This window comes from Bactrocera dorsalis, chromosome 2, assembly GCF_023373825.1.
Source record: "Bactrocera dorsalis isolate Fly_Bdor chromosome 2, ASM2337382v1, whole genome shotgun sequence".
NCBI lineage: Eukaryota > Metazoa > Arthropoda > Insecta > Diptera > Tephritidae > Bactrocera > Bactrocera dorsalis.
In genome coordinates this window covers 56063156-56089259 of record NC_064304.1, presented here as the reverse complement: position 1 = coordinate 56089259, position 26104 = coordinate 56063156, and the positions used below count along the sequence as shown (strand labels likewise).

The window sequence follows — 26104 nt, the reverse complement described above, 5'->3', positions numbered from 1 at the left end:
CGAATTGTTCACCAGACACGTTCTGCTTGTATTGCTGTTTAGTTAAGGGGTATAAGCAATAAGTTGTAAACTCTAATAGCAAGTGATAAGCGTAAAGGTGTTTGATTTAAAATTCAAGATGAGTATATCGCCATTAAATTACGACTTTTATTTAACAATAGACTGATCGAACTCAATACTGAGTTACAACATACACGATTTATAGAGAAATGCATGAAAATATGTTTGTATTTCTGCTGAAGTGAATACAAAGCAATGTTTGTTAAATGTTTTAAAAAACAATTTAAATTGACCTCTATATACTATATAGAATAATAACATAAAATGCACCATATTAAGTTAAAATATTAACACAAATGTGGACGATAGTGGAAGTACCATATACGTGTTATTTTATGCATTAAAGCAGACTATTATCAGCTTATAGTGTTCTCTGATTTTCATTTAGATATTTCAAAGATTAACAATATTTTCGATTTAAGAATGTAAAATCATCCGCAAAATTAAAACTACTAACTACTACTGCCATACTTATCTATTGTGTAAAGTTATGCTACGATATGTTCACTGCTGCAAGTTGAATAAAGTTGTATTTTATGATTTGGCCTTCTCACATACTTCTTCTTCTTTACTGGCGTAAACACCGCTTAACCGGCCGAGTTAACAACAGCGCATCAGTTATTTCTTCTTATCGCTGGTGGTGCCAATTGTAGATCCTAAGCGAAGCCAGGTGCTTCACCATCTGGCCTTTTCAACGCAGTGGAGGTCTTCCTCTTCCTCTGCTTTCGCCGGCGGGTACTGCCATTCGGACGACATGAGAGTTCGTTGTTTTTTATTCGAGGTCAAAGGTTACAAATTTGGTAGATGCATCATTGGGTTAACCATTTGAACAAAACACATTAGAACATAGTTTTATTTGCTCCATGCACACAGGTACGTGAAAAATATACAATTCTGGGTGAGTCATGGTCCGTCCCTAATTCTATTGGGCGGTTGGACTTGAGAAACCAGCGTATACCTGCTTTTCCCGAAGAACATAGCTTAACTAAATGCAGTCAGTTTTGAACGGATTTCGTAGTGAATAGACATGTTTGTGAATTATATTCTCTTTTTTAACCGTGCCGTTACAAAATTTTGCAAAAATGTCGGAAGTTTGCTTTATTTGCAATGAATTTTTGACTAAAGGTGAAATTGTGGTTGTTGATCGAGGGCTAAAGACTTTAATGGATTCATGTACTGAAAGGGTTCGATGAATATTTGAAGGATAAAACATCTGTAACGATACATAAGCAGTGCCGCAAAGCAAAGTGAGGCGGAGATAGCCACCACATCTGGGATCAGTCCTCCACGTAATAGAGCACGAGGTAATGAATCGTCTTTTTGTTTTAAGAAATACTGTTCTGTGGCAATGAAGCAGATAAAACGGCTGAGGAAGTAGAGCAATTACGCTCACAAATAGTAATCAATACCAATAGTGCAACCGATTTTCTAACACAGATAACAGACGATAATATAGCCTGTCAAGAATCGTTAGACGTTGTTTAATCCGTACCTGAATTTACTGGTAGGATGAACTTATACTTATGTTGGTTGGAGAGAGGCAGCCCTTAACGCTATGAACCTATACGTGAGGGGCAATAGAAAATACTTTGCTGCACTCACAATACTTAGAAATAAAATAACGCATGATGCAAATGATGAATTAACAAACTATGGAACAGTCCTCAATTTTGATGCAATTCTATCTCGTTTAGACCTCGTCAACAAAAAATTGACGCTATTAATAAACAAAACAATCATGACACATGGAAATAACGCAGACCTGACAAAAGAATTAAACAAAAAGAATAGGGAACATGCCTTAAGGATTTTTATAACAGGACTAAACACCCCATTACGAGACATTATATTCTCTCTAAACCCACAAGATTTACCTGACGCTTTAGCAAAAGCTGAGGAACTTGAAACAAATAATCAAACAGCCCGGTTTGCTCAAAACTTCATGCATGATAGAAACAAATCAAAGCCAATGTATACAAACAATAATTTAAGATTTCCTCAAAGGGAGGAAATTATAATTTTCCGAAACCAACTCCTATGGATATAGATCCATCTGTATACAGACATCATAATAGAGTTTTTAATGTGAGGAGAAAACAAAGCAATAGCACTTTCAGGCCAATAGGGGACAAAATCAGGAAGCACATGGGGTAAAGCGGCATAGAGAAAGTCATCATAGCTTTCGCCCTCAAGAGAAAAGTTCAAGAATAAATAATATGAATTATAGCCATTTTTTAGGCGAAGAGGGGACGAACTCCCCTATCTCAAATTACATGATTTTAAGAAATACTGTTCTGTGGCAAGGAAGCAGATAAAACGGCTGAAATGAAAAAAAGCTCCGCATCTTCGACGAACAGTGTCTCAAGTTTCAACCCTTGACTTTAAGAAAACCTTCTTAAAGGTAGCTCAGACTCGTTCTGATGAGTTAGCAAGAAGGGTCATTGCCCGCATGCAGTATGAATATGACTTAGTTGCTGCTGAGGCTAAGTACCACAGTGATTGTTACACTTCGTTTCTGAAAACCATTAGTATGAATATGACTTAGTTGCTGCTGAGGCTAAATACGACAGTGATTGTTACACTTCGTTTCTGAAAACCATTAGTGGAGATAAAATCGGTCGTCCTGAAAGTGATTCTATTGCTTCAACGATGGAAGAGATATTTGCATTTATTTAAAAAATGATGATTGTTAATTTTCAATACAAGAATTGAAAGATATTTGCAAAGAACCATCGATCGATGGAGCAATTAAATCAAAACTCAAGTAAAAGTATGGTAATAGAATCATTATAACTGAGAAATTGGGAAGTCCAACATTCATTTGCTTCATCGACAAACAGCATGACCTCAGCAAAGCTTGGTGTGAGAATATTTATTTTATTTATTTATTTATTTAAAAGAGAAATAATTAGAAATAATCGTTCCACTTATAGATATAAAGCACTGGCTGCCAGGGCCTTCAGCTTTTGTTATAAAATCTTAGTCTATTATATTCTCATTTGAGATCGATTTATATAACGTAAATTTAGATACAATAAAAAAGATAAATTTCAAAGCAAAAGTAAATGGGTGCATGTATGTAACTAAACTAAATATTTAATTTGCAAAGCGAAATATATTTAGATATGATTTCTATGTTACTGCCATCAGTCCGTTCTAGATATAAAGAAGGTTTTTGAAGTAAAACTTCTTTAGGCGCGCTTGGCTTGGGGAGTAAGCTGACGAACGCGTAACGAAAAGTGTGATCAGGCGTGGCGAACGGTAATTGGCTTGGGGAGTAAGCTGACGAACGCGTAACGAAAAGTGTGATCAGGCGAGGCGAACGCAGAGAACGTATAATATAGAGAAGGCTCACCGCGTTGCCAAATTTACGACATTTCATTTAACATATGTACATATTAAAAGACCAAGCGGTCGCGCATATTCACGTACATACATATGTAATTATGTGTGCATGTAAACAAATTTGCAAGAACCAGCGAACTTAAAAGTATAGAGAGAGAACATAAAATTTGTTAACATTGTATTTAAGGTCGGAATATGAAGAGACAGAAATATATGTATTTACGGCATATGATGGCAAGGCATATACATATGCCGAAGAAGAGAATATGAAGAGACTCCCAATGAAGAATTTCGTTTAGCTTGTTTATATTTTGTTTCATTTTGACACCGAAAATGTGTCCAAAATACATTATGTTCTCTGTCTCACATACGCAAGAATATGAAGAGACATAAATAACGGGTGATTTTTTTGAGGTTAGGATTTTCATGCATTAGTATTTGACAGATCACGTGGGATTTCAGACATGGTGTCAAAGAGAAAGATGCTCAGTATGCTTTGACATTTCATCATGAATAGACTTACTAACGAGCAACGCTTGCAAATCATTGAATTTTATTACCAAAATCAGTGTTCGGTTCGAAATGTGTTTCGCGCTTTACGTCCGATTTATGGTCTACATAATCGACCAAGTGAGCAAACAATTAATGCGATTGTGACCAAGTTTCGCACTCAGTTTACTTTATTGGACATTAAACCAACCACACGAATGCGTACAGTGCGTACAGAAGAGAATATTGCGTCTGTTTCTGAGAGTGTGGCTGAAGACCGTGAAATGTCGATTCGTCGCCGTTCGCAGCAATTGGGTTTGTGTTATTCGACCACATGGAAGATTTTACGCAAAGATCTTGGTGTAAAACCGTATAAAATACAGCTCGTGCAAGAACTGAAGCCGAACGATCTGCCACATCGTCGAATTTTCAGTGAATGGGCCCTAGAAAAGTTGGCAGAAAATCCGCTTTTTTATCGACAAATTTTGTTCAGCGATGAGGCTCATTTCTGGTTGAATGGCTACGTAAATAAGCAAAATTGCCGCATTTGGGGTGAAGAGCAACCAGAAGCCGTTCAAGAACTGCCCATGCATCCCGAAAAATGCACTGTTTGGTGTGGTTTGTACGCTGGTGGAATCATTGGACCGTATTTTTTCAAAGATGCTGTTGGACGCAACGTTACGGTGAATGGCGATCGCTATCGTTCGATGCTAACAAACTTTTTGTTGCCAAAAATGGAAGAACTGAACTTGGTTGACATGTGGTTTCAACAAGATGGCGCTACATGCCACACAGCTCGCGATTCTATGGCCATTTTGAGGGAAAACTTCGGACAACAATTCATCTCAAGAAATGGACCCGTAAGTTGGCCACCAAGATCATGCGATTTAACGCCTTTAGACTATTTTTTGTGGGGCTACGTCAAGTCTAAAGTCTACAGAAATAAGCCAGCAACTATTCCAGCTTTGGAAGACAACATTTCCGAAGAAATTCGGGCTATTCCGGCCGAAATGCTCGTAAAAGTTGCCCAAAATTGGACTTTCCGAATGGACCACCTAAGACGCAGCCGCGGTCAACATTTAAATGAAATTATCTTCAAAAGGTAAATGTCATGAACCAATCTAACGTTTCAAATAAAGAACCGATGAGATTTTGCAAATTTTATGCGTTTTTTTTTTTAAAAAAGTTATCAAGCTCTTAAAAAATCACCCTTTATATGTATGCATGAATATGTATATGAAGACATGAACACATGCATGCATGCTCCTTATCCAAGTTCATACATATGCATACATATTTAAGCATGTTGGAAGGCGAAGCTGTTACAGCGGCAAAGGAAGCGGTAACAATCGGCGATCGTTTGTTAGTTTCTTTCGCGTCTCGTCGCGTCAATGCTTCGACAGATTGATGTGCTGAACACATAGAACGCGACAGACTGCAAGCGCCATCTGAATCTGATACTGAAATACACACATTCTTAAGGACACAGTTATTTAGACAGCTGCACAACTACATAACTGTGTCCATAAGAACGTGTGTATTTTAATATTTGACAGATGTCGCTTGCAGCCTGCCCCGGGCGTTCCGGGCGTGACTCTTTGAGTTTCGGCCATTGATTGTCCGTGACAACGGAGATGCGAAAGAGGCGTGAGTTACATCCCATGATAACCCAAGAACAACAGCAAACACTGATGGTGTGAAGATAGTCTGGTAGATAAGAAAATACATTTATTTAAGAAAACCAGAAGATATGTAAAATTAAGATATGAGAAGAAACACTGATCCTAAATAAATATTGAATGCAAATAAAGGATAAGCAGCACTGTGGAATTCTCCCACAGATAAGACTTTTTGTAAACTAGAAGATAAGCATTTTTGTAAAACTATAAAAGCAAGAAAATCTTTGAAATAAAGACACACATTTTTCTGACACTCTAAAGAGCCGGTCGTATAAAATTGTTTTCATAATTGGCGCAGTCGGTAAACGTCTGACATAATCTTAAGATTGGTCAAACGGGTCGCTCGGATTTTCCGAAGAAAATCCACACATAAAAAAAAGAAAAAAAAAAACAAAATCAATTTTAAAAATAAAAATAAGGCGTTTCCGAGGCCTTAAAACAGTTAAAAAAAAAACACAGAGAAGAAAAACATCACTATGGCAACTGTTAACAGCTCCGAGCTCCTGAAGGAAGCTTCGAGAATAAGGCCATTCAACGGAAGTGATGGTTACGACCTATCCTCATTTATAAGAGAAGTAGATGCCATACTCCGCCTCTTTAACGATAACCTATCGTTAAAGGAATTCGTTATTCAACGCAACGTACTAACGAAAATAAATGGAGACGCCCTGAAGGTAGTCCGAACTTTAGGAAGCACGCCGATGTGGGACGACGTAAAGGAGGAACTCATCCGGAACTACGGGGTAAAGGAGAGCTACCAGGCCATCAACGTTAAGCACTACAATGTAAGTGAATATTTTGTAAAATTAAGGGATGTTTTAGATAAAACTAATATTAAGTATGAATTTGATAGTGAAAAACCCATAGCCTTTTCACCGGAAGCCAACGAGGCATTTTTTCTAAAAACCTTCTTAAACGGAATTAGTCCTCATTTGTCCTCCATAATTTTGAGTAGGGATATTAGAAAACTAAGGGAAGTTTTTTATTGCTTAGAGGATACTGGATTAATCCAGCAAAATAAAAATAAATATAGTAACTATGGGCAGCGTTATTACCCCTCACAAAATAATTACGATTCAAACAATAGGGTACATGCTAGTAATCCTCAGCCTTCTTTTCCAACGCAACAACGTTTTTGGGGAAATAATAGTAGAATGAGTAATAATAATATTAACCCGCAACAAGCATCACGAAATAGCTATTCACAACAGAGTAGGAATAGCAATAGAAGTCAAAGGCCTGTGCTCATGGAAGTAGACCATATGGATTACAATCAGGGCGAAAATTTTCGGTCACCAGCTCGGGGGAGGAGCCACCAATAGTAGAACTAACTATAGGTAGAAATAGATTGAAGTGTTTAATCGACACCGGTTCAACAACTTCAGTTTTAAATAGTAAAGTAGATTTAGGATTTAGGAAAAATAAATTAGAAAATCCCACTAGATTAAAAACAATGAGTGGTGAATTTTTCATTACTGAAGAAGTGAAAACTCCCTTGCCTACGGAATTCAATAGTGAAAACATGGTGCATTGGCATTTAACACCATTTTTTAATAGAAAATTCGACTGCTTAATGGGGCAGAATATTTTGAGACCATTAAACGCAATAATTAATTTTGAAAAAATCACATTTATGTTAATGGCAATAAAATTAAATTTTTAAATCCATGCCCGTTTGTTAAGGAAGAAATTCATTCAATCGAACCCATTGAGAAAGACTTTTCAATCCTAGAAAGGCCCGATATGAATACTGTAGAAAGGAAAATGTTAAAGGAAATACTACGGAAAAATAATGACCTTATACTTAGAGAAACTGAACAGCTAACCCATGCTCATGAAGTAAAACATGAAATCGTTACAACAACTGAAAAGCCTGTATATTCAAAAATTTATAAATACCCTCAAATACACGAGGAGGAAATAACCAAACAAATTAAAGAAATGCTGGACCAGGGAATAATTAAAGAAAGCTGCTCCCCATACAATTCACCACTTTGGATTGTCCCAAAAAAAATGGATAATTCTGGTAAAAAGAAATGGAGAATAGTAATAGATTACAGGGCTCTAAATGAAATAACTATATCTGATAAATTCCCAATTCCAAATACAGATAGCATATCTGGAAAATTAGGTCAAGCAACATATTTTACGACAATTGATCTAGCCAAAGGTTTCCATCAAATTCTTATAAAAGAATGTGATAGGAAAAAAACTGCATTTTCTACACCGTTAGGTCATTATGAATTCATAAGAATGCCATTTGGTCTAAAGAACGGCCCAGCCACTTTCCAAAGATTAATGAACTCTGTCTTAAGAGAATACATTAATAAAATATGCGTTGTTTATTTAGATGACGTTCTCTTCAAGAACACAAGGAAAGTATAGAAAAAGTTTTTAAAAAATTAAGAGAACACTGTTTAAAAATTCAAATCGATAAATGCAATTTTTTTGCTAAGACTACTGAATATCTTGGTCACATTCTAACTACAGAAGGATTTAAACCGAATCCTAATAAAATAGAAGCAATTCAAAAATTAAAGCTTCCTGAAACAGTGAAGCAAATTAAATCTTTCTTAGAAGCAACAGGATATTATAGGAAATTCATTAAAGATTACGCTAAAATTGCTATTGGCATGACAAAATTTCTTAAAAAGGGAGTTCGTATTAATATTAAAGATCAACAATTTATAGCCGCTTTTTATACACTAAAAAGACTTTTGGTTAACGATCCAATATTAAAATATCCCAATTTCGAAAAGAAATTTAAAGTTGCAACTGATGCTAGCAATTTTGCAATTGGTGCCGTATTAATGCAAGATGGCCATCCCATTTGCTATTCTAACAGGACACTTAATGAACACGAGAAGAGATATAGCACAACAGAAAAGGAACTCTTAGCCATCGTTTGGGCAGTTAATTATTTTAGACCCTACATTTATGGTAGGCAATTCGATCTTTTAACAGATCATTTACCACTTAAGTGGTTACAAACAAAATATAAAGGAAAAGACATAAATCCTCGATTACAAAGGTGGCTTCTGAAACTTGGAGAATACGATATATGTATTCAATATATAAAAGGCAAAGAAAATACATTGGCCGACTTTCTTAGCAGATTAGATATAGATTCTGGAGAAATCTGCCTCATAAATCAAACTTCTCAAGAAGATGATAACATGAGTACAGCAGCTACAATTCACTCTCAAGTAGAAGAATTAAATGACCATATCCCTACACTTGAATCTGTCATCAGTCGTTTTCAGACTCAAATTATTTTATGTGAACATAAAGTAAGAGACACTGAGAAAATAGGTAAAAATCTTAAGATTTACATAAGCCAAGATGACATTAATAGCGAATACATGGTAGACATCTTAAGGACACATGTTAAAACTAAAAAAGCGGGAATTTTTTCAGAAATAGCTGACTCCGAATACAACAAAGTTCAACTAAAATTAATCGAAATATTTGGCAGTAGCATCCAATTCTTTAAATGTTTATTTCATGCCAAAGACTTGTCAGATGAAACAGAGGCATATCGGTACATTTCAAAGTACCACAAATATGAAACTGGGCATGCTGGCATAAATGAAAATTATAATGGTTTAAAACACCTTATATATATTAAAAAACTAAAAGAGTTAATACAAAAATATATAAACAATTGCGATATATGTAATAAAGTAAAGTATGACCGAAATCCGTTGAAACCTAAGTTTCACATAACACAAACTCCTACTGAAATTAATGATATTGTTCATGTTGATACTTTTACATTCCTAAAGCAAACTTTCATGACAACTATAGATAAATTCTCAAAATTTGCAATGGCATTGCATTTGGAAAACAGAAATAGTTTGACTCTTGTTGAAAAACTTAGACAATATGTTTCTATTAAAGGAAAGCCAAGAAAAATTATAGCTGAGAATGAATTTAATAACGTTAATGTTAAGGATTTTTTTAACATAGAAAATATAGAGGTTCATTTTACCAAGCCAAAAAGTCATACAGGGTATTCGGATATAGAACGTTTTCATAATACAATTAGCGAAAAACTTAGAGTTGCTGAATTAGAATATAGGACTCTCTCAGTTCAAGAAAAAATGTTTAGATGTATCGAATTTTATAACAAATCGATTCATTCGGTAACTAAGGAAAAACCAATTTACATAGAAAATGGGAAAGTAAATAAGGAAATAATATTCAAAAAATTAAAAGAAACAAAAGAAAACAATATTAAAAAACTTAATGAAAAAAGAGAAAATGTTGTAATAAATAAAGAAGAAGCATTTGTTAAGAATTATGTGGCAGTACGTCATAAGAACGCACCACGATATAGGAAGCTTAAACTAGATAATGTACATACAACCAATATTAAAAGAGAAAATAAATTTGCAGATCAACTGGACACTAATATTTTTTATACTAATAACAATGGCTCCAACAGCAACGTCCATTTTAACCATCCAACCGATTCATGAAAACAGCGGATATGTGGAAATTAGTACATCCAAAACGGAAATTGTAGTTTCATCGGAATTTATAATACACGCCATAGACCCTTATGAAATTTTATATTTAATTAACAACATGACTTTTAATACAAATCTCTTGAGGCCATTACATCGCGATTTACTTAGGAATGAACTCTTAATCCTTAAAACAAAAGTCAAAACCTTAATACCTAAATCTAGTGGGAATAGGCATAAAAGAGGATTATTTAATTTGGTTGGGACAATGAATAAATATTTATTTGGAACAATGGATGACATAGATAGAAAGGATATTGAGGATCACTTAAAGTTTATTGATCAAAATATGCACAATTCTATTACAACCTTAAACCAACAAGTTAAAATAAATAAATATTTTGAAAAAACATTTAAATATTTAAAAACATCAATAGAACAAGACAGGGAAAAAATACTAGATTATGAAAGAAGAAATGTTAAAATTCTAAAGGATGCTGCATTAAACAACATGTTTAACGAGCAAATCTTAAGAATACATGTCCTTAAAGAAAAAATTGATCATATTGAAGATAGCATTGCAGCCGTCAAACATGGATTATTACATCCAGGAATTTTGACAAGTGAAGAAGTTGATATATACGAAATAGACCTATTTAAGTTGCAACATTTAAAAATGTGTGCAATTCAGTATGCAGAAAAACTGCTCCTTTTAATAGTAAAGGTACCACGCAATTTTAGCACAGTTCAATTAAAAGTTATTCAGCCCATTTCAAATGAACAAATGAGAGAAATTACTTCCGTTTCAGAAACAGTTTTTAATTACAATAATAAAACTTATACATATGAAAAAGACAAAACACTTAATGAATTAAACACTTCAAAACATTGTATTTTTACAAAAACATGTCTATTAAGTAAGAACTAAATAACAGAAATAATTGAAATTGACGATGAAACATTAATATTAAAAAATTTGAAAAATACTAAGCTAGTACAAGATTGTGATCACAGGAAAGTAATACTGGAAGGAAATTATTTAATACACTACCAAAATTGTACACTAGAAATTAACAATCAAATTTTCTCTAATAAGGTAAAAATATTCCAACAAAGATTTTACTTTCCTGTAAATGAAGAAACTAATTTTATAAATAAAATTTCATTTGAAGAAATGAGACTGGAACATTTAAAGAACATAGAAAAAATAGAAGAACTTAAGTACCATAAGAAAATTAATTATTCAATTTCATTTGTAAATTTTATTATTACTTTACTTTTAATAAGCCTTCTCTTGTATATGTTAAGAAAACAAAAACAAATGCGAGTAGAAATTGTAAACAAACCTCAGGAGAGTTTTGTATCTAAGGGGGGAGGAGTTACATCCCATGCTAACCCAAGAACAACAGCAAACACAGATGGTGTGAAGATAGTCTGGTAGATAAGAAAATACATTTATTTAAGAAAACCAGAAGATATGTGAAATTAAGATATGAGAAGAAACACTGATCCTAAATAAATATTGAATGCAAATAAAGGATAAGCAGCACTGTGGAATTCTCCCACAGATAAGAATTTTTGTAAATTAGAAGATAAGCATTTTTGTAAAACTATAAAAGCAAGAAAATCTTTGAAATAAAGACACACATTTTTCTGACACTCTAAAGAGCCGGTCGTATAAAATTGTTTTCATAATTCGTGCGACACTTGTTATTATGAATGTATGTACATATGTACATATGTATGTGGCTCGCATTTGTTTTCGTAACATACAGACAAATGTGCCAAAGAAATAATAAAGTACATATGTATGTATGTATATGCCATAGAAATTCTATTGGTACAAATATGGAAATGATAACGAAATAATGCGAATATGCACATTTCATGAAGGTCATCAATTTTCTTTGAAGAAATGAAGTTCATTTTGCACATCTTCACTTTGTAATAGAGGAAATAAATATAATTTATTTGAAATATTACTTTATTTAAATAAAAATAAAGAGAAATAAAATTAAAATAATTTGTCCTAATTTTTCCCGTGTTTTGGACGATGGAACAAACATCATAATGGTAGTTGTTTACATGTCGCCGAATAACATAGTTAATAATATCATAAAGTTTATATACAGAAGACTTATGATTTATGGTCGAGTAGGTTCTGAAGAACTAGGAGAAAACTATCATACGTTGCCACTAATCTTAGCAAGAGATTTCAAAATCAATTTCGCATCCGAAGATGGACAACTCTTGAGAAACTTTCTACGAGATAAATTAGAATTACAAATGAATAATGACCGTAATGAGCCAACAACATGGAACAACAATCGATGCAGTTTTTTCTAGATTTCTGTCTAATTTTAATTCTAAAATATATGTATCGTATTTCTCGTATCATAAGCCTAATGTCTCGGTTTTACAATCAACCACAGTAATTACTGATGTACCCAATAATGAAAATAACGAATAAAACAATGCAAAAAAATAAAAGATCTATGCAAAAATATTAATTTACTAATGAAAACATAAAATAAATTTAAATATTTGTAGGAAATAAATATATGCACATATATGTGCTTACATGTATATACAGCCATGGACACATAAATAGCACACATCTGAATCCCATATTAATTCTAATTTTTTTTAATCCTGAAGTAGCTGAACAATAAAAATTTGGTATGTATCTACTTGTTACTGTTATGAGGCTCATTTCCCTGCATAAAAATACTGTTTATTTTCTATTAAATTTTGTACGCGACAATTTTATTGCGTATAGAGTTGATTTGAGGTGGACACATAAATAGCACATTTTTAAGTTCGTAATTTTTTTTTAATTTTGTGTGAGGTTCTCGCATATTTTTAATTTAATTCTGCGAATATATAACTATTTCATCGATATTTCGTTAAGGAAAAAACATTCCACGCCGGAAAAGCGAGCCCTTATATCCAATATGAGCAAAAAAGGAAAAGATCCTGTCAAAATTGCTAAAATAATATATTGCTCTCAAAAAATGTTATAAAATGCTCTTTATGCAACAAAACAGACCCACCTTGTGTCAATAAAAAGATACCAAGAAAACCAAGACCACGTAAAACCGATATTGGTGTTGACAAATACATAGTACGGAAGAGCAAAGCGGATCCTTTTAAGTCAACCAAAGTAATTATGATCGAAGTTAATGACGAATATGGTGTGGACGTGTCCAGAAAGCTTGTAGGAAGACGACTCAACTTATCTCAACTTTTTGGTCAAATTACCAGCAAGAAACCACTCCTGTCAAAACGCCACATCAAAATTCGACTGGCATTTGGAAAGGCCCACGGAGACAAACCAGCACAATTTTGGAAGAACGTGTTTTTGAACGACAAAACCAAGATAAATAGGAAGATTCCAGTTGAAAAATCATTTTTACGTCGGCCACAAGGTCAATCCCTTAAACCTAGCTATACCAAAAAAACCATTAAGCACGGCGGTGGAAGTATCATGGTCTGGAGCGTGTTTTCATGGCATGGCATCGTGCCAATCGTTCGAATAAATGGTAAAATGGACCAGTTTTAGTTTTTGGATATACTGAAAAATAAAATGTATTTCAATCCATGCCCATAAACTGGACATTTATGCAAGACAATGATCCGAAGCACACCGCAAAGGTAGTAAAGTATGGTCTCGGCAATAAAAAATTTAAAATATTTGAGTGGCCTGCGCAAAACCCAAACCTGAAACCAATAGAAAATTTATGAATTGATATAAAGTTCAAAATAGCAAGCAAACAGTTCAAAAATTTTGATGATTTATGGGCTGGAATTGAGGAGCCTTGGTATTCAATCCCAAAGGAACGATATCAAGAAATGGTGGACAGCATGTAGAAAAGATGTGAGCGGGTGCTTAAAAATGATGGATATAGTACAAAATACTAACGAAATGAACAATCTTTTGCAATTTTGTAATAATTTTTATAAATTTTTGTACCTTTTTTTAAACCCATTTTCAGATTGTGCTATTTATGTGTCCCAGCTGTCATATAGGATATTGATGTTTTCGTATTTTTTCGGCGATAATAAAATATTTATTGTTTTAGTGTTATAGTTATATTAAAGTGAATAATTTTTAAAATAGTGATAAACCTAAGGAATAAATAAATGTTTTCTTATTTGATGACCAAGTGTGCTATTTATGTGTCCATAGCTGTATGTGGGGATTAATATAGGGACCACCACCCACACTCCCCGTCAGGATATTAAACACGATATATTTAAACGATTAACTAGGGTTCTAGTGTTTATTTATAAAAAGTCTTAAATTTAGTTCTCAAGATTATAGTACATATGTATGTATTAGCACAAACGTTCTTGCTGACAACGGCTCGGCACGACTTACTTATTGGACAGTTCACGGCAACTTAAACTCAACTGAATTTTGGCTGGTTTTTCTTTGTTGTTGTTTCGTCAAAAGTTCGTCCAGTTAAAGGGTTGCGTGTCATTATGTTCTTTTGTCAGCGTTGTATTGTTGACCACTTCTAGTCCGGTGTTCGGATCCCACATTCGGCCCTCCTGACTTATCATTCGGCTCGAATGATGGGCTGTTATAACCCGTTGGTCGCTCCCACCGCTTCATATATTCAGCAACAGTTGATGTTTGTCTAGGACCCTCATGATCCCCAACCTTTCGCACCTCGTATCTAGCGTGCGGTAACACTTTCGTAACTTTGTATGGACCTAAATACTTCGGCTTTAACTTAAGCCCTACACCATACTGAGTCCGCTTAATTGCTACTAAGTCATTCACATGGTACTTGGGCTCTTTTTTCCGCTTCCCATTAAAGTTACGCCGATTTTCTTGCTGGATTTTACTAATATTCTCTTGCGCCTCTTTGCGCAGGGATTCTCTTTCCTGATCAAACTCTACCATAGCTTCTTCGTCCAAGAACTCTTTCAAATCTGGTGTCACACTCAGTCTCATTTCAATACCTGTCAACAATATAAAAGGTGAGACTTTCGTACTCCTAGGTGGGGTATTGTTGATCTTTTGCTGCACTCTATCTAACTGTTTGTACCACTAGGCTGGATTCTCTACACATAACTTAGATAACATTGGTATCACGATTTTGTGGATACGCTTTACCTGGCCATTACCCCTCGGAACTCCTGTAGCTATCATTAAATGTTGTATACCCTCGCTCTCACAATATTCAGAAAACAAATGTGACGTAAATGCAGCGCCTCGATCAGTTATTATGCGTCTTGGATTCCCAAAGACTGCTGCCTGTCGCTTCAGCTTATCTACAACCCCATCTGCGGCAGTGGTTCGCGTTGGGTATAGCCACACAAACTTAGAAAACGCATCGACGACAACGAAGATATAATTGTACCACTTATTTGTTTCTGTCATCGGCCCTACATGATCGACATGATACGTCCCTAAAGGCCTATCCTCTTTGCTTATTGGCGTTAAAAATCCTTCTTTTTTCCCGACTTGTTCTCATTAATAATGCAAGCTACGCAACTTTTTACTATACTTGATGCTTTAGCTAACAACTGTGGTATATAAAATGATCTCTCGACTACGTCTTTGGTTCTCTTTGGTGAGAAATGACCTTGATTGTGTCCAATTTTTATTATCTCGTCTTCCATCGACACAGGTACAACTATCAATTCCTTAATGGGATCTTTATAGAGCACCCCGTGTTTCACGAAAAAGTCTTCATAACTGTCCTTTTCCAGGACTTTAACAACCGCTTTCACCCAAGGGTCCATTAACTGCGCTTGACGCAATCTGTGCTGTAGGGAGTCCTCTAACATCAAACAACAAACTCGGCTCAACGCGTCTACATGCCTCATCTTACTTCCGCTTCTGTGTTCTATCTGATAGTTGAAATCTTGTAAAAATAACGCCCATCGGGAAACTCTTAAAGGAATGTCCCTTTTTCGCATCGTCATAGCGAACGCGTTACAATCTGTCACTATCTTATGCCTAACAAATATATCCTCCACTTTTTCAAAGCTGCTACAATCGCAAGTACCTCCAGCTCGTATGAATGGTACTTCTCTTCAGCTGGCGTTGTCTTGCGGCTCATATACTGTATGGGGTGGAAAAGTTGATCGTCAGAGTCCTTTCGAAGAAGAACACCCCCATATCCGTGCATGGATGCATCCGTATGCACCTCTGTCAACGAAACAGAACGCTGTACTGCCTTCGGATCACGGCGTATAGGAAAATTTTCAACCGCCCTAGTCTAAGCTTCTGACGGTTTTATAGTACCATCTTCTAATATATACCCCAAAAAATCTACTTTCCTCTTGAGAAATTGACATTTACTCCACTTTATTCGCAAGTTATACTCGGCTGCTCTAGCCAACACACACTCGAGCTTATGGATTCCCTCATCTATGTCCTTAGCGGGTATTAGAAGGTCATCCATGTAAGCAATAATCGTCCCCTCTTCCACCAAGTCCCTCAAAACCGCAAAAATATATTTAGAAAACACAGCAGGCGAGTTCGATATCCCAAAGGGTACATACCGAAACTCATAATGCCCGTTATGAGTCACAAACGCAGTGTACTTCCTGGAATTTACCTCCACAGGTACATGGAAGAACCCGTTTGCCAAATCTAAGGTCTTGAAGACCTTTGCTCCTTGCAGCCTCTCAATCACATCATCTAATAATGGCATTGGAAAGTGGCCCCTCATTATCTTGCTGTTTATACGCCTATAGTCACAGCATAGACGTTTTGTTCCGTCCTTTTTGGCAACAAGTACAATGGGCGACCGTACTCTGATGTGCTCGATTGGATAATTCCCTCCTGAAGCCACTTCCCTACTTATTTTTCTACCACTTCCTTGTCCGCGTATGATATACGTCTAGGCCCTTCGTAAACGGGATAATCGTCGGTCAACATAATTTTCATTTCAACAGGTGACTCCTTGCTTTTTATTGGGGCGTAATTTTTAATCAAGGATTCTACTGCGTTTGCTTCTGACAATTGAAGGTGGGATAAGTCTATATCAGGCTCTCTAGCCTCTTCAACTACGGCCACAGCGCACAACTCTTTAAATTCTGCCTCAATATCTCCATACCTTCCTTCAGCCTCATTCGAATCTAAGTAACTTTTGGCCACAACTGTACCCAACCCCTTTTCCACTATCTGATTTGCTTCAGACTTCTCAACTTTTGCCCTGAACTCAACCGAAACTTCTGACACAACCAAGTCAACCAACTTTAATACACTGACACCAATTACTGCTGAGTATCGCATGTCACATTCTCTAGTCACATGAAACGTGATATTAAGTTCCATACCATCGACAACTACCAGAATTTTGAAGCTACCTAGTGTCGTTAATTTAGCGTTTCCGACACTTACCATGTGTCGTTTGTCATTGCTCAATTCGATGCCGTCATCTAACAACAACAAAATATCGCGGCGAACTAAGCAAAGGTCACACCCGGTATCGATTAAAGCGGAAAATGTTGTACCCCCTAAGGTTATATCCTTAAAAATGCATCCTCCGGTTTCATCGACCTGCTTCCTTTGGATACTTAATGTATTCACATTGCCTTTCTCTCTTTTAACCTCAACCTGTTGCTGTTGACAATCTATAGCGCGATGCCCTGGCTGACCACATTTGAAACATTTAATTTGATTTTGACGACAATCTTTTGCAATGTGCGAGGCATCTCCGCACTTGAAACAACGTCTTATATGATCTTTCTTGTTCTTCAGATTAGTAAACGATTTGCTCCCTTCACCTGATCGACCTGAACCTGAACTATTTACCTGCTGCCGACCTGCTCGCACTTTTTAATATACACCAAGCTGCATCTTAAGCTCTTCAACTGTCTTGGCCTGATATAAGTTACTTTTGTTGGCATTGGAGTCGGGAATGCCCTCGATAAAATATGTCACTAAGCTCAACTCATCTAATGTTATCGGCTTTCCGATTTCCATGAGAACGTATAGATATTCGCGGTAACCCTCATTTGGACGCTTGCGGCGATTTCTAAGCATGCGATGCACTTCAATAGATGAAACAATAATGCCAAATTCTGGCTTTAATGCCTGCTTTAATGAATTCCAATCTGTAATACCACGTTGGCTCCGCACAAAAATTTTAGCCGCTCCCTTCAACAACTGTTTAGCATATATAAATTTTTGTAAATTGTTCCAGTGAACCGCAGTGGCGTTTTCCTCAAACTCTTCTAACCACTCCTCTACACCCGGAGAGCTAGAACCATTAAACATTGACAAAGAGTCTTCAATGTCACGCAGTGTGAACGTTGCACGTTCATTCGTCGGACCCTGATTCACACTTGGCGGGGAGGAACCAACATCTTCATACTCAGAAACATATTCATCTTCATCACCGTCAGCAGTTAGACCGAAATGCTGAAGCAGTCTGTCTTGCAAAACTATCTTACGTCCTGTAGTCACCAATCCCAATTCAGTCAGTTTTTGTTTCAACCCACTCACATTCAAACTTAAAATTTCACGCCGTTCCATGGTATTCAGTCGTTGTCAGCGATAACAATAAAAATATTTGTTGCGTCAAGCGACAAGATATATGTATATTTAAACCTGAAATTAAAATTAAGAAAAATGAATTATAAAAAATTATAAAATATTTAATTATTTAATCTATTGTATACTTACCTTAATAATCCATTTGTAATACTCACCTTACTTACCTCAACGTAATCTATTACAATATTGAACGAAAAGTTGAAGATAATTAGATTTACCCCTTTGTAATACATATTTATATTACCACTACTTTAAGCCGTTAGTTTTAAGTTAGGCTTAGCAATTAGATTAAGTAAAATAAAGATTTATTGTAATTTGAACGTGAAATCGATCGGACGTGTTTTCATTTATTATCGCAATTTATTTTCGTGACAGGCAATTAGGCTTTATTTTATTCGCGCATTTCCCAAGTTTATATTTTCGCATCTCAAAAACGCTTGAGATTTTTCAATATTAATTTTGCACAGTTATAAAATATAATGTTAAACAAGTATGTTCTGAAAATGTTAGAGCATTTAAAAAATTAGTGTGCTTTCGTTACAATAACAATGGTATAAAATTATACTTTAAAATCAAATTGTTTCACTATTTTGTATCAAATTCTTTACTTAGTTTTAACAACTGCAATTCATAAAAATCTTAAAATTTCACATCAATTGAATTATGTATTCATCGAAATAATGTTTTTTATTTAATTCTACAATTTCAACTCAACTTAACTCTTTATTTTAATTTCTCTTGTATTAACTTGAGGAATTATGACAATTTAATTATTGTTTAAATGTAAATACAAAAATGTTGAAATTAACACGTCTGGCAATTCGTTTGCATTTTATCAATTCTTTAGCTACTACTTTCTACTTATCTGCTTTCCGCAACTCGACGAAATTCTCTCCACTTGCTGCTCTCCCCAGCGGGATAATGGTTCACTGCTTACATTTTTTGAAGTTATACTTCTTATACGACGCCGGAAAAGGTTGCGATAGATTCTGGTTGCGCAACCTTCCATATAAAAGTAACGCAAAGTTGCGCAACCTCGCTCCATCCATATGAATGTAACGCAACCTTGTCTGCGAAGATGTGCGAGCAGCAAGCGAAGCGGTGACAATCGGCGATCGTTTGTTCGTTTCTTTCGACACAGCTCGGCCGACACAACAACACAACACAATGTTCCATGCTTAGGCTGTTGTTGTTTTTGTAGAACAATGTTTAAATTTTTGGTTGGTGACATATTCACATGTGTGCGCATATGTATGTTTGTATGCTTGTGCATTATTGAAGTTATAGTTCTTTTTCTTTCGTTTGCCTTTCTGCGAATTCTCAACTATTTTACGTATGTTTTGGTTGAAATACTCTGCGTTGGCCTTTCAGAATCACACAGAATCATTTCTGTGGTTTTTGAAACTGACCCACGAGGACGAGGTATATGGTTTTATCTGGGAGCGTGAGATTTAAGAAAATCGCTCGCTTACTAGGGATAAAATGACTTCTGAGTGGCGATTTTAATGAATAAATTCGCAGAATCATTTCTATACTAATAAATATTTTTTTCTTACTAATAGAAAATAAATTTATCACAGCAATATACATAAACATATACATAATATTGCTGTGATAAATTTAATTTCTATTAGTAAGCAAAAAATTAAAAATAAATTTATTAAGACTATACTTCTCAGGGCATCACAGCAATGTTATGTATATGTATATACATATTATGCATATGTATTGCTGTGATAAATTTATTGCGAGAGCAAATGTTCTACAAAGTATGTATATTCTAACAAAATTATTAGAACCATCGTATGTTTCTTGCATTCATAACCACATCATACTTAGGTCAGCGCAACCTAATTGTCAATGGTGCTGTTGGTGGTAAGCGCTTGGAAGGTCAAGATGCTAACACAGGTCCCAGGTTCGAATCCCGACAGAATAAATTTTTAATTTTTTGCTTTTAACATCGTATACTATAAAAATAAATATTTTTCTTTATTTTAATTAATTAATTTAAAAGGCATACATCTTCTATCCTATCTTGTGTATCTGCACATGCTCATATGAGTCTATGTATACGCATGTGCGCGCATTGACTTGCATGTTCATACATATATACTTATATGTACATATATTTGCATACATTGCCGAACAAATAAATCACAAGCATACAAACATACATTAGCGTACACATATGAATATGTCACCAACAAAAAATTGATCTTCACAAGTCAATCCGGCAGCCAAATTGGCGAAGAACAAAAGAGAGATGATTACGCTGCATATTCTCTTCCGCAACGAAGAGACGGAACTACTTTCTGAGTCAAAATTCATTCATTTAGACTTTGCTTTATTCTTCACCACGCACCTTTTTCTTTGAAGAATGCCTCGAAGAAAATTCTATGAAGAATTCTTCGATACCAGGTAATGCATAAAAGTAAGATATGCGGAATAATGGTTCCCCGCTTACATTTTTCTTTGAAGAATGCTTCGAAGAAAATTCTATGAAGAATTCTTCGATACCAGGTAATGCATAAAAGTAAGATATGCGGAATAATGGTTCCCCGCTTACATTTTTCTTTGAAGAATGCTTCGAAGAAAAATTATGTAGAATTCTTCGATACCAGATAATGCATAAAAGTAAGCTATGCGGAATAATGGTTCCCCGCTTACATTTTTCTTTGAAGAATGCTTCGAAGAAAATTCTATGTAGAATTCTTCGATACCAGGTAATGCATAAAAGTAAGCTATGCGGCTAAATTCTACTGTGTTCATATTTACAAGTCAAGTAAGTACGTGAAAAACGACAAATACAAATTGATGGAATAAAATTTATAAGTAAATGTTTTCATTATTTCGTCAAATCATCAAGCAAAAAGTTGGTTACTCTTTGGTAAGTTTTTCCTGTTTTTAACATTGAAGGACATGCTTCAAATTTATAAACATACTCTTTCAAATTTTTTTGTAGAATGTGTGAAAGTTAAAGGCTTCACCGAATCGGAGTATATTCACCAAATTCAAAAGAGTATCAAGCTCGCCAAAGGCCGTCTCTTCAAGTCTCGTTGCTTGGAAAAAAAAGAAAAGAGACTCAGCCACAAAAATAAAAGAAAACCATAATGGCTAAATGAGTAGTGACCACCATCTCCGCTTTGGCAGCATCCCGGTTCTTTCCGCTAGTTACCCGTCTGTATATACGAGTATGTATATTTAACGTTTTTTAAAACCTGCTGTTTTCAACCTTTGATCATTTTATATATTCATACATATATAATATGTAGTTAACGTTTTTAAACTATTTCAATTTGTAATAATTCAGTTCAGTTAAACACATTTTGTTATAACAATTTTTAAGTGTATTTCGCATAAAATAAAACCTTTATAACGATTGTATTGAATCTAGTGCATTTTTCTTTTTAACAAAAAGTGTGAGTGGCCTATAAGGTGAGTTTTTGTACACATAATACTTATTTTCATACGAATATGCAATTTTTCCTATTGACCTTGGCATCAAAGAATTCTTCGTGAACTATGGCATCGAACTATGGCATCGAAGAATTCTTCGTTTACTATGGCATCGAAGAATTCTTCGTTTACTTTGGCATCAAAGAATTCTTCGTCCCTATGGTAACCGAAAGGGGTGATCTGTTACTTTTCGTAGGACATCGCCGTGTTAATTTTCATCGGTCGGGGTAAGCGATACAATCATGCTGCATCGTTTACCTTGCTCGCTTACCAATGTCTACCATATCCCGCTGGGTCCTTATATCGCGCTCTCCTCTCCAGCTACTGCCACGCAACCGTGTCGTAAATCCAAAGTAACGAAATTTCACCGCCTCCAGCAATATTTTCAAAACAAAGTATGTTTGTGCTATACAGCCAACGCCACACAAACTCTCTGCACACAAGCCTTTTGTATAGAATTCACGCAACTCGTAAACTCGCTGCAGCAAAACGCTTCTATTTCGCACTTACAGCCACCGCCGTGCAAAATCTCCTCTAATACAATTGAATGGAACTCGTTACATTGCCTCTCTCATTTATGTTGCGATCGCTGCTACACAAGTGTACTGCTCTTATTCGTTCGCTGTCTCGTTACTGCTCAGACTCTGCCGATGTCATTTACATGCATCTCCCGTTGCTACATAGTGTCGGTGCCGATTCGTCGCTGATTTCAAATTTTAGCCGTTCGTTACGCGTCATGTACAATCTCAGCGTTATGTACAACTTGGCGTTATGTACCCACTTTACGAAACGAATTTTTGCAGATTTGTAAATTTTTTCTGTGCTGCTTATTGATATTTTAAAGAATATTCAATTTGAGCGTTTTAGATGCGCGTAATGTTTTATTGTACTGCTCGACAATTTTTCCTTTACCCGGCTTATTTTACTGTAAGCGTCACTTTTCACGTACCGATTCGATCTCACACCTGACACCACTTGTGGGGATTAATATAGGGACCACCACCCACACTCCCCGTCAGGATATTAAACACGATATATTTAAACGATTAACTAGGGTTCTAGTGTTTATTTATAAAAAGTCTTAAATTTAGTTCTCAAGATTATAGTACATATGTATGTATTAGCACAAACGTTCTTGCTGACAACGGCTCGGCACGACTTACTTATTGGACAGTTCACGGCAACTTAAACTCAACTGAACTTTGGCTGGTTTTTCTTTGTTGTTGTTTCGTCAAAAGTTCGTCCAGTTAAAGGGTTGCGTGTCATTATGTTCTTTTGTCAGCGTTGTATTGTTGACCACTTCTAGTCCAGTGTTCGGATCCCACATATATTGCACACACACATTCATATATATACATATAGTTAGAGAGAAAGAAGTTTTACTTCAGTCGTGCGGTCATTAGCACACTCTCTTTTTTGTTAGAAAAAACATTAGCTCTGATTCGTTAGCAGGTATCGAGGAGGTGTATAACTGTGACATCATTTGATCCGCAGAACACGCAATTTTGTTTATTTACGCCATTTAAGATGTGAGCATGTGTAACAGTTGTGTGTCCTATTCGAAGTCTTATAAATGTCCTTATATTTTTACAAGTCGCTTTTCCTGGGTATAAAGGCTTTGTTCCCGCAGGATTAAATTTTTTGTAGTGGTGATCATGATTACTCCATTCTCTTACTTGGATTTCATTTACGTATGTTTCAACAAGTCTGCGTATATCTTTATCGGTGAAATAGTCAAAGAAGTGAAGTGGTTGTTTGGAAGCTTCTTTAGCTTTTTTATCGGCAATTTCGTTGCCATGAATTCCGATATGGCTAGGCACCCACATTATTTTTATACTGTTATTGCTTTGCAATAGCATGCTGCGAATATTGGATATTAAAGATGCATTAGTGGTATTAAATATAGCTTCAATTGCAGATCTAATGTCGGTCATATAATGCATTTAGTTCCCTTTCGGGAAGCAAATTGTACTACCTCAAATATTGCGGCTGCTTCGGCAGTAAATACCGAGCAGTAGGATGTCAAGGAACCGACCATAATAGTAACACCTAGCTGGTTTGTCACAGCAAACGTTGTGCTGGTGTCTGACTTGGATCCGTGCGTATAATACAAGTTCCAATCATCATTTAAGGACTCTAATGTCGGTATTCTGCGTGAGACCATTGTCTTATGTCTCTAATAGTGACTATAGTAATTTAGTGATTCTGTTAGTCAGGAGTCTCATTTTGGTATTCTGGCAGTTACAGTATAGTAGTATACTGTAAAGTAGTATACTCTATTTGCCAGAATACTAAAATGAGACTCCTGACTAACAGAATCACTAAATTACTATAGTCACTATTAGAGACATGAGGCAATTGTCTCACGCAGAATACCGATATAATACCGCATTAAACATTTGTTTGTATTCATTACTGCTGGTAGAATATTTTGGGTACTTAAGTAGGATGTTGATGAGTGATGAATTTGGAAGCGCACTTGGAGGATACTCTGAAGTTTTAAGAAGTGATGAAGTGGTTACGATAATCAGCTGTTGAACTAGACTTAAGCAACGCATAACAGTAGACGGCTTACGACTAGTCTTAAGATTTCGTATAGAACAATTGATTTGCGAAAAAAATAATTCATTTCTGCAGTGAAGTAGCCTCGGTATAAGCATCATGGTGTTACGCAGTAGTTTGGTAATTTTGGAAATGCCTTAATTGGTGACGTTGGGAAGGCGCGAATGCTTCTTCTGACTGCTGCGTGGTAGGGTGCGTTCAAGAGCTTAATGTTTGTATTAGCGCAATGTCCGTAAATACAAAGTCCGAAGCCAATTTTAGATAATATTAAAGCTTTTGTTATATTGGCAACAGTATTTGTATGTACTAAGCAGTATTTAGAAGATAAGAATTTAATTATATTCAATCTAGAAAAAAGACTTACTCTAACATATTTACAAAGCTCTTTGAAAGTTAATTTGTTGTCGAATATAAGTCCTAAGATTCTTAATTTATTAGTATGTGGGAGATCAACGTTTGAAAAGGATATATTAGGAAAGGAGCACTTTTGTTTCCGACATATGTGAAAAGTTTTACATTTGCTAGGCGATATATTAGCGCCTGAAATTTTTGACCAATTACTTATTTTAATCAAGGATGGAAGCTGTCTTCCACTCCTGTGGATAGATTCCCTCGTTGAGGATTTTATTGTAAAGAGATATTATACTTATTTTAAGGGATCGAGGGAGATTTTTAAGGATGGAATAGGAAATTTTGTCCAATCCTGGAGTTTTACCAGTCATCGATGCAATTGTTACATCGAATTCACTTGATGTGATGGGAGCATCTGCTTGGACGGCTCTGGGGGAGGGAAATGGGTTATTGTAGTTTTCAGAGATTGTTTGGCTTTTTAAGGTGTTGAAATCATTGTGAAAATTATGACTGTTGGAATTACCTGACCATGTGTCCGCAAACTTCTGAGCAATGTCTTGAGGGTTATAAATAGGACTTTGGGCTGAATGTATAAATGGTATGCTGGATCGTTGTAAGGAGCCTGTAAGAATTTTAATGTCTGACCAAATTTTTTTTTGCTCGAAAATGGGTTGATATTGGCGGTGAGTGTTTCTAAAGCTTTTCGTTTGGCAGATTTTAATTCTTTTCTAAACACCGCGTTCTCTTTTTTATAGCTTATGAAATTATTGTCAGTTCTGGAATGTTTGTATTTGGACCATAATGTTTGTTTATTGTTCCTTAAAATTGTTAGGAGATTTGACCAATATGGCAATTTAGCATGGAAATGCGTGGTACTGGACTGGGGTATGCGTAATGTGCTGCTGATCGGATGATTGTTTTAATAGCGGCAGCTTCAGCGTTTATGTTTTAAGCCAGGGGTTTGTTGTCCGAAAATAAAACAGAAAGACGATGAAAGTTTGCCCAATCTGCCTTCTCCGTTAAGAACTTTGATGTGGGTCTTACTTTATACCAATTAGGGATGGAAATGGAGGTTACAATCGGAAAATGATCACTATTATGGAGGTCTTGAAGTTTATTGGAGGAAAGTTTGGGTGCAATTGGTGTGGAGGCAAGGGTGATGTCGGGAT

The 26104-nt window shown here is 35.5% G+C and overlaps 1 pseudogene; it reads left to right on the top strand.

Moving 5' to 3' along the window:
* The first annotated feature begins 19934 nt into the window (after positions 1-19934).
* On the top strand, positions 19935-20064 carry LOC125776908 (small nucleolar RNA U3; annotated as a pseudogene).
* The last annotated feature ends 6040 nt before the right edge of the window (positions 20065-26104 follow it).